At 42.0% G+C, this 10,395-nt stretch overlaps 1 long non-coding RNA gene across 1 annotated transcript in view; it reads left to right on the forward strand.

Annotated features, from left to right (window-relative positions):
- Positions 1 to 6,525: 6,525 nt before the first annotated feature.
- Chchd2l2-ps5 (coiled-coil-helix-coiled-coil-helix domain containing protein 2-like 2, pseudogene 5) overlaps positions 6,526 to 10,395 on the forward strand; it is a 30,973-nt gene continuing 27,103 nt past the window's right edge. The window contains exons 1-2 of the long non-coding RNA XR_010058200.1: positions 6,526 to 8,273; positions 9,965 to 10,110. This is a non-coding gene — a long non-coding RNA (coiled-coil-helix-coiled-coil-helix domain containing protein 2-like 2, pseudogene 5). The remainder of the gene's footprint in view (positions 8,274 to 9,964; positions 10,111 to 10,395) is intronic.

Raw genomic sequence — 10,395 nt, forward strand, 5'->3', positions numbered from 1 at the left:
ATTGTGTTTTCCTGGAATTCTTTCAGGGATTTTTGCGATTCCTCTCTGTAGGCTTCTACTTGTTTATTAATGTTTTCCTGTGTTTCCCTAAGTGTGTTCATGTCTTTCTTGAAGTCCTCCAGCATCATGATCAAATATGATTTTGAAACTAGATCTTGCTTTTCTGGTGTGTTTGGATATTCCATGTTTGTTTTGGTGGGAGAATTGGGCTCCGATGATGGCATGTAGTCTTGGTTTCTGTTGCTTGGGTTCCTGCGCTTGCCTCTCGCCATCAGATTATCTCTAGTGTTACTTTGTTCTGCTATTTCTGACAGTGGCTAGACTGTCCTATAAGCCTGTGTGTCAGGAGTGCTGTAGACCTGTTTTCCTCTCTTTCAGTCAGTTGTGGGGACAGAGTGTTCTGCTTTCGGGCGTGTAGTTTTTCCTCTCTACAGGTCTTCGGCTGTTCCTGTGGGCCTGTGTCTTGGGTTCACCAGGCAGCTTTCTTGCAGCAGAAAATTTGGTCTTACCTGTGGTCCCGAGGCTCAGGTTCGCTCGTGGGGTGCTGCCCAGGGGCTCTCTGCAGTGGCAGCAACCAGGAAGACCTGTGCCGCCCCTTCCGGGAGCTTCAGTGCACCAGGGTTCCAGATGGTCTTTGGCTTTTTCCTCTGGCGTCCGAGATGTGTGTGCAGGGAGCAGTCTCTTCTGGTTTCCCAGGCTTGTCTGCCTCTCTGAAGGTTTAGCTCTCCCTCCCACGGGATTTGGGTGCAGAGAACTGTTTATCCGGTCTGTTTCTTTCAGGTTCCGGCGGTGTCTCAGGCAGGTGTCCTGCCGCTCCTGGGCCCTCCCCCACGGGAGCCCAGAGGCCTTATACAGTTTCCTCTTGGGCCAGGGATGTGGGCAGGGGTGAGCAGTGTTGGTGGTCTCTTCCGCTCTGCAGCCTCAGGAGTGCCCACCTGACCAGGCGGTTGGGTCTCTCTCTCACCGGCTCTGGGAGCAGAGAGCTGCTGCCGTTTTCCTGGAATTCTTTCAGGGATTTTTGCGATTCTTTCAGGCATTTTTGTGATTCCTCTCTGTAGGCTTCTACTTGTTCTCTAAGGGAGTTCTTCACATCTTTCTTGAAGTCCTCCAGCATCATGATCAAAAATGATTTTGGAACTAGATCTTGCTTTTCTGGTGTGTTTGGATATTCCATGTTTGTTTTGATGGGAGAATTGGGCTCCGATGGTGCCATGTAGTCTTGGTTTCTGTTGCTTGGGTTCCTGCGCTTGCCTCTCGCGATCAGATTATCTCTAGTGTTACTTTGTTCTGCTATTTCTGACAGTGGCTAGACTGTCCTATAAGCCTGTGTGTCAGGAGTGCTGTAGACCTGTTTTCCTCTCTTTCAGTCAGTTATGGGGACAGAGTGTTCTGCTTTCCGGCGTGTGGTTTTTCCTCTCTACAGGTCTTCAGCTGTTCCTGTGGGCCTGTGTCTTGAGTTCACCAGGCAGCTTTCTTGCAGCAGAAAAGTTGGTCTTACCTATGGTCCCAAGGCTCAAGTTCGCTCGTGGGGTGCTACCCACGGGCTCTCTGCAGCGGCAGCAACCAGGAAGACCTGTGCCACCGTTTCCGGGAGCTTCAGTGCACCAGGGTTCCAGATGGTGTTTGGCTTTTTCCTCTGGCGTCCGACATGTGTGTGCAGAGAGCAGTCTCTTCTGGTTTCCCAGGCTTGTCTGCCTCTCTGAAGGTTCAGCTCTCCCTCCCACGGGATTTGGGTGCAGAGAACTGTTTATCCGGTCTGTTTCCTTCTGGTTCTGGTGGTGTCTCAGGCACAGGTGTCCTGCCGCTCCTGGGCCCTCCCCCACGGGAGCCCAGCGGCCTTATACAGTTTCCTCTTGGGCCAGGGATGTGGGCAGGGGTGAGCAGTGTTGGTGGTCTCTTCCGCTCTGCAGCCTCAGGAGTGCCCACCTGACCAGGCGGTTGGGTCTCTCTCTCACAGGGTCTGGGGGCCGAGAGCTGCTCTTATCAAACATTTTTAAAGCACATTTTATTCTTCTTTTTTTTTTAAGTAGAAGAGTGTATAGAGAAATATATACAACTTGTTTCCATTTTGTTTTTAAAACCACTTTATTCTGAAGGCTTCCCATATAAGAAATTGAACAGGTTTTGTGAATATAATGCAGTAAATTTGAAGAGAAAGATACACTTGAGAGACCCTCATTACAGCCTATGCTGTAAAACTATTTATTCACTCTGAAAGTCTCACTTTTTTCCCTCCTTGAATTCTAACTTTTACAAAATTCTGGGCAGAGAACATGTCTTTTTTTCCCCCAGTTTTTTAATTGGATATTTTATGTATTTACATTCCAAATGTTATCCCCTTTCCCCACTCCCATTCCCCCCACTCCTCCACTCTGCCTTCTCTGAAGAGCCCCCACTCCCACCTCAACACCCTGGCATTCCCCTACATTGGGGCATCAAGCCTTCACAGGACCAAGGGCCTCTCCTCCCATTGATGGCGGACAAGACCTGTTCTCTGCTAGATATGGGGCTGGAGCCACGGATCCCCCCATGTGTACTCTTTGGTTGGTGTTTAGTCCCTGGGAGCTCTGCAGGGTCTGGTTGATTGATATTGTTGTTCTTCCACTGGGGTTGCAAACCACTTCAGCTCCTTCAGTCCTTTCTCTAACTCCTCCATCTGGGGTCCTAGTGCTCAGTCCAGTGGTTAGCTGCAAGCATCCTCATCTGTATCAGCAGGGCTCTGGCAGAGCCTCTCCTTATCAGGTTCCTGTCAGCAAGCACTTATTGGCATCCTTAATGGTGACTGGGTTTGGTGGCTGCATATGGGATGGATCACTTTCTGTTTCTGTTCTGAGTTTTAAACATGAATTTCCACTGAGGTTATCAGTTTGTCTTCGTAATAATTTAGTTACAGATTGCTTCACATCTTTGGGAACTGTATTTTTAAATACATGTTAAAGATTGTATAATCTGCATCCCTGGGATGAAACCAATTTGGTCTTAATTTATAATTTTCTTATGTTTTAGAACTCAGTTTCAACTTTTTGTTGGGAAAAGACTTTGGTCTCTAGCCTTGTTTTATATCTTTATCTGGTTTGGTGTCAGGCTGACACTGGCTTTGCAGAATGAGTTTGGTAGTGTCCCTCCCTTTCTCAAACTGGCAACAGTTTGAGAAGGGCTCATTGGCTCCCACTTAAAAGTGTAGAAGAGTGCAGAAGAGAACCCCATAATCCCAAGTGTCCTCTTTTTGTTTCCAGGAGAATTTTAATGACTTCTCAGTCTCATTGCCTGCTGTGGGATTTAATTTTTGTAATTTTTAGTCATTAGAAATTTATCTCTCTCTTAGGTTTTCCAGATTTTTGAAATAGAGGCTTTCAAAGAAGTCCCTAATGATTGTCATTCTCATATATAATTTTTGTTGATTTGGTTCTCTCTCTCTCTCTCTCTCTCTCTCTCTCTCTCTCTCTCTCTCTCTCCCTGTAGATTATCTAGGAGTCTGTCAATCTTGTTCCATTTTTCAAAAAGAACAGCCTCTTTACCTGACTCCATGCATTGCTCCCCGCCCCCTCTGCCTCTCTAATTTTCCCCCAATCTCTATTTCTTGCTATCTACAGCATTTGGTTTATATTCTCACCTCCAAGTTTTTTGACACGTCATGACATTATTTGTTTGAGATCCATCTGACTTTAAAAAACAAAGTATCTGCAGAGTTTCATGTTACAACTGCCATAGCTGTCCCAAGGGCTCTAGTAGGCTGGTGGAGGATTTTAATTTGATTCCAGGACTTTTTCATTTTTCTCATGATTTTTCTTCAAAGATTACTGTTCATTGGAAGGTGTAGAGTTCAATCCTGTTTGTGTAGTTTGTGAGGGTTCTCTTGCTACTGATTTCTAGTTTTATTCCACTATGGTCTGATAATCAAAGGAGCTCTTCATTCCTTTATTTCCTTGTATGTATTCCCTATCTGTTGGGCGGACTCCTCTGAAGACACCTGTTAAACTCAAATTAATCTATGTATGGTATAATTTAGCCCTGAAGTTTCCTTGATGACTTTTAATTTGGAAATATGTGGGTAGAATATTAAAGGCTCCCACTGCTGTAGCTGGACATCTGTGATGTTTTAGTGTTTGTTTTGTGCAGTTGGGAGCTCATATATCTGGTGCATAAATATTTACAGTTGTTATATCTTCTTGGAGAATGGTGCCCCATATCTATATATAGTAGTCCTCTTTATCTTCTAAGCAGTTTTGTTCCGAGTCTACCTTATCAGATATGAGAATTGCTATCTCAGCAGGATACAGCATTCCTTTTTTTCCAGCCGTGGCATTTAGACCTTGTTGTCTTTTTAGTTAAATATCTTGAAGACAGAACATATTTGAACTTTTTATAAGACAAGTCTTATTATGAAGGCCTGGAAATAATAAATATATACATGCACATACACATACACATACACATACACATACACATACACATACACATACACATACACATACACATACACATATACATATACATATACATATATATGCGCCAGGCTTACCTTGAACTCTCAGAGAATTCTAAGTGCTGGGATTAAACGTGTGCACCAGCAACCCGGCCTGGACTTTGTCGTTTAATCAAGTCAGCTAGTGTGTATCTTGTAATTGGTGAGTTACGTCCATTTGCAATTCGGGTATTATTGGGAGGTATTTACTATTGACTATGATTCTGCTGGCTGCTAGTCTACTGGGTTAGGTTACTGGTAGTTCTTTTCTTCCTCCAGTGTCAGTGTGAAATTCCCTATTGGATAGGATTGATTTCTTACTGACCCTCATGTGTGACTTTGTTCCTCTCATGAAATGGGTTCATTTCTGTCTTCTCATGGGTAAAATGTTTTCTTCATGCTCTCTGCAGAATATCTTCTGAAGTGCTAGCTTTCTTTATCAAGAGTGGCCTTAGGATATATTTGTCTTCAAGTATTCTTCTTTCATTAATTTTCAGAGAGATTTTTCTGGGTATCACAATCCAGGTTGACAGTTACTTACCTTCATATATCCTTGGGATATATCCTTCCACGATTTCCTGGCTTTAGGAGTCACTCACCAAGGGTGAGCATTATGCTGATGTTTCTGCCTTTGTATGTGAGTTGATATTTTTCCTTTATGGTTTTTGGTGTTCTTTGCTTTATATTTTAAAGAATAGTACATTACTTGTTTATTTTCTGCATGTGCATGACTATATGTGTGCACATGAACTTGCCATGAAGCAAGTGTGAGGGTTGGAAGATGATTTATGGGAATCAGTTCTCTCATGTAGGTCTTGCAGATACCACTCAGGTTGCCGAGATTGGGACAAGTGCATCTGCCAGCTGAGCCATCTTGCTGGCCCTTATTTTTGACATCTTGCCCATGACATAATGCAGAGTTCTTCTCTAGTTATGCCTCTTCAGGGCTCTAACTGCCTGTGTGTTCAGATTGTTGAGACTTGGAATTTCTCAGCTATAATTTCATTGAATCAATTTTCTATGCTCTAAAGCTGTTTCTTAGCACCTTCTGTCCAATGAGTTCTTAGGTTTGGTCTCTTGAACATAAGAATTAGAGGAGTTTGGTTCTTATTTGTTAATGGTTTTCTTTAAATGTGTCTGTCTATATTATCATCTTGGCCTTTACTGTGCTGCTTGGTCTTGTCTGGTAAATAATTTCTGGTGTGAGTGTGTGTGTGTGTGTGTGTGTGTGTGTGTGTGTGTGTGTGAATTTAATTTGTTGTCCCTTTCATTTTCAGAATTCTGTTTGGTTCCTCTTTGAAACTTTACTATCCCTTTTTTCTCCATTTTCAAAAATTTCATTTTGCATGTAGATATTTACTCTGTGCACACATGTGCATGTACGTGTTTGGGAGTGCCTATGCCATGAAGTATGTGGAAATCAAAGGACACCTGTCGAGAGTTGGCTCTCTTCTTCTGCTATGTGGCTTGTATAGATCCAACTCATGTGACCAGGCTTTATGGCAAGTGTCTTTCTCCACAGAGTTATTTAACTAACACCTCTTCCATGGTTGTTTTTTAATTTTTCCTTCCATGTTACTATTCGATCTGCTTTATTTTCTAATGTAGATCCTAATGTTGATTTTTGTTATTCATCTGCTTATTTTAGTCCTATATATGGCTCTCAAGTCTTTGTAAAATAGGAAACTCCAATCTTCTCCTGTCATTTCATATCTAATTATCTTTGTTTCCAAGTATTGAGAAGTTACCAGCTTGTAGGAATGCTATAATGAAATGCTGTCTCATGATTTTTGTGTTTCTTTGTGTCTGTTGGGATGTATGTTCATATTTTTGTTTTTTATTTCTTCCCCTTTCCTCCCCACTGTTTTTTGGTTGTTTTGTTTTGTTTTATTTGAAAGTTCTTCTGGCCAGTTTGTCTTCTCTGAACACTGAGACTACAAGCCGGATGCTGAAGAAGGATGTAGGTTGTGGAAGAGGAACCCGCACTTCCCGGGCGACTCCTCTGGCCAACCGGGCCCCTCAGGTGAGGGCTGCTCCCAGAAGAGCACCTGTAGCTCAGCCTCCAGCAGCAGCTGCCCCATCTGCAGCCGGCTCACCTGCTGCTGCACGTTGGCAGCCAGGCCTGATGGCCCAGATGGCTTCCACTGCAGCCCGTGTGGCTGTGGGCTCTGCGGTGGGCACTCCCTGGGTCATGCCATCACTGGGGGCTGCAGAGGAGGAACCTGACATCACTAAACAGGAGCCTCAGGGAGCCCAGCTGCAGCAGGACCAGCAGTCTCCTGGATTTTGCTCTCTGGAGATCAAGCAGTTTCTAGAGTGTGCTTAGAACCAAGGCGATGTCAAGCCCTCTGAGGGCTTCAGAGAGGTGCTGCGGCAGTGCAGGATTGCAAATGGTTTAATCGAATCAAGAAATTCAAGCTGGAGAAATGTAAAGTTTGTTCTGTATAATTAATAGTTAGAAGCATGGACCCTTATTTCTACCAGCTCAATTGCTTCAGAATGGCCGTGAAAGAGATGTAACTGTAGATGTTTACTGAGGCTTGTAGTGTTGGTTATTGGGCAAGTGTTTGGCCTCCTTGAATTGTGTTGTAAGTTTTAAAAAAAAAGTTTATTCTGAAAAAAAAGGAAGGAAGGAAGGAAAGAAGGAAGGAAGGAAAGAAAGAAGGGAAAAAAGAAAGAAAGAAAGAAAGAAAGAAAGAAAGAAAGAAAGAAAGAAAGGGAGGAAGAAAGGAAGGAAGAAAGAGAAAGAAAGCTAGTTCTTCGGGTGAGTTGTCCTCATTTGGATTTATGTTCAGGAGAAGCCAGCTGCAGGAGCAGATGCAGTGGTTTGATAGTAGTCCTGGTGTTAACTGTTGGTGATGGCACTTCTGTCCCCATGAGGCTCAGAGAGAAAGTCACTGGGATACTGGTTTGGAAAATTTAGCTTATACCGCAGTGGTTCTCTACCTTTGGGTTTCAATACCTTTGGGGTTGACAGATCTATCCACAGGGGTTGCCTAAGACCATCAGAAAACACAGATATTTACACACTGAAGTTCATAACATTAGTAACATTATAATTATGAAGTAACAACAAAATAATTTTATTTTTGGGGGACACCACAATATGAGGAACCGTATTAAAAGGTTGCAACATTAGAAAGGCTGAGACCCACTGGTTTATAGGGTGTTGTTGTTGTCTTAAGGTAAGATATCTAAGTAGTGAAGAAGGGATGGAATAGGAAAAGAATAAAGGAAGGGAAATGTTTAAGAAAGAATATGGATAGAGGTATCTGGAGAAATAGAAAAAGTATTGTATACTAGATTCTGAGAAAGGGATAGCAGATATCAAAGCCTGTGAAATCAGAAGCTAGTTACAACACAACAAATGAATTATTAAAGTATAACTAAAAAGTATAACTACTAATATTTAAGTAAATAAAAACATGAAAATTAAAGATTACTATAGTAAAAATAAAAATGGGCAATACAATGAGATGAAGGATATTGCATTTCCACCCTGATTCTGATTTTTTTTTTTTCTGGTTGGGGTGGTATGGTTTCTCCTGCCTGAAATTTACATTGTCTTTTATTATTATTATTTATTTTAAAAGTCCAGAGTTCATAAATAAGAAGGGTTGATAGTTTCGGTAATCTAAACAAGTAAGCGTCCTTTTAGGAAAAAAATGTTTCTGTGGTCAAAGACCATTTTCTGACCGTTTCTCATGCCTGATTTCCCCAGGTTGTAAGTTATATCTCTATCTCATGCTTTTCAGACAAGTCTGGGCAGAGCTCTCTATGTCTGGAGCTCCAAGGAAGAGCACGGAAGGTCAGCTAACCTGTGTTTACCTTTATCAATCTGTCCTGAAGGGCAGCAAGCCCCACCCCCCAACTTCCTGTAATCCATCTCTACTATTCCTCATTGCTATGGTTTATGGCTGGGGTAAGGAAAGTTGAGAGTCAGAGCGAGGTTCATGGGAAAATAGAGTGTCTGTCAGCTTTACACTCTATTAGCACACACTTGGCTACATTCTCCACAGCCTGGGTTGCTTGGGATGTCTGTGGCTTCATGTTCCAAATTCTTCTGCTCTTTGCTCTTTTCATACATTTCAATTCCTTGTTCTGTTCTCTGAGTCTAGTTCCCAAGTTCAGAACTCTTTGCTCCTCTAAGCAGTTGTGGGTTGTGGGTTGTGGGAAAGGGTGGGTGTTACAAATCCTTCCAGGCTCCCACATCCCTTTACTGGCTCTGTGTCTACAGCTCATTGTGTTCTCCCCTCCTCTGTAGCATGCTGAATTCAGTCTTGGATTGGCTTGCTAGAGACTGACCTGTCTCTTCCACAACTCTCAGAGCATACTTGCATAGTGGCTCCCAGCTCCATGAGTAGCTTGATGTGAGTGGGAGGAACTGGCTTCTTTACAGAGAAAACCTCATCTTCTTTCTGTAGCTCTTTCTCTTTCTTTGTTGGTGGCCTTTTAACCTTGACTTTCTTCCAACCACATGTCTCTGTTATCTGAATTTTAGGATAAGTGCTGTACACTTTGGCATTTTACTTTATTCATTTGAACAATTATTATTGGAATTGGGTGCATAGGTTTTATTAGAATGCCAAAGAATCCTACCACATAAAACCAATACAATATATCATCCCTGAGACTTCAGGATCCCTGTACCATTCTACCCACTTCTGGATCTTCAAGGCAGAATTAACCTCAAAGGATAAAAACTAGGACCACAATGAGGGAGGGCCTAAGGGAAGCATCTGCCAAAGATGGCCATCTTCATATCTAAAACATAGAGTTTGGTCACCTTTATGTAGAAGTCTAGTTACACTGAAGCAAGACAGTCAAATCAAGGTGTTGTGAGGACACTGGATATGATCTCTTTGACTCGTTCTTTCTTATACCAGGCTAGTTTTCAACCTTTGATGAATTTTGAAGGGTCTTTCACTTTCTTTTTCTTTCTTTGTTTGTTTGTTTGTTTGTTTGTGACATACTCATTTGACTGAGTCAGTAGTATTGGACATACAGGGCTTGAGATGCCCATAATATGGAGACCAAACTCAAGGACCTGGACTACTATGGTAGCCCCTTTGCAGTATTTTTAAGGGACCTGTCATTAACTGCATTGCATTGCATTGCATTTTACCATCCTTCAATATGAAATGTCCAATTGTTTCATCTTCTTGGTTCATTTTGAATGATCTCAACATAATAGGGATACATGGTACTGTGTTTAAATTATTCGTTCAAACATGTATGTGACTATACCGAGAGCCTGAAAAGTAAGAGCTCTTTTTAGTTATCAAGATATTTTTACTTTATCACGTCTTAGACATTTGCCTTTTCATTAAGAATTCTCATAGATTTTTTTCCTTAAAAATATCTAATGGGTTCAGACTTATTTAGTTCATGTTTCCTTTAGAGTCTATATAAATACATACATCTACATCTATAAAGACTTCTTGTTAATAATCAGGACTGAGATAATTATCTAACTAATGTTCATTCTCCTCTTCACAGATACAAATAAAAAAGAGAAACAAAACATCTGAAAAAAAAAAAAGCCCGTATCACAAGGACAAGGGCAACTATGTTAGCCCATTGTGAACTATGAAGAGAAATGACTGGATAGGAATTCCAACCCTTCAGAAAGAGCGTGGGTTTAAGTGAGTTAGACGAAGTCCCTTCACCTTTCCCTTCCCTTCTTACTATCACAACAAGATATATGTTAGGAGACGGGACAGTGCTGCATTATTGAGGATACTACATTACAACTTTCTTCAGGCAGAGAGTTATGTTAGCATAACTCCTTGAAGTGGCATAACAGGGGCTTGGGGGACACTTAGGGAAAACGTAAGAAATACAAGAGAGAAAGCTTTCCCTAGAAGCACTTATAATCCAGCTTAGAAAAACAAGTCTATTCGGGCAGCAGGGGGACCACCCAGACTTCT

This window comes from Rattus norvegicus, chromosome 15 (assembly GCF_036323735.1).
Source record: "Rattus norvegicus strain BN/NHsdMcwi chromosome 15, GRCr8, whole genome shotgun sequence".
NCBI lineage: Eukaryota > Metazoa > Chordata > Mammalia > Rodentia > Muridae > Rattus > Rattus norvegicus.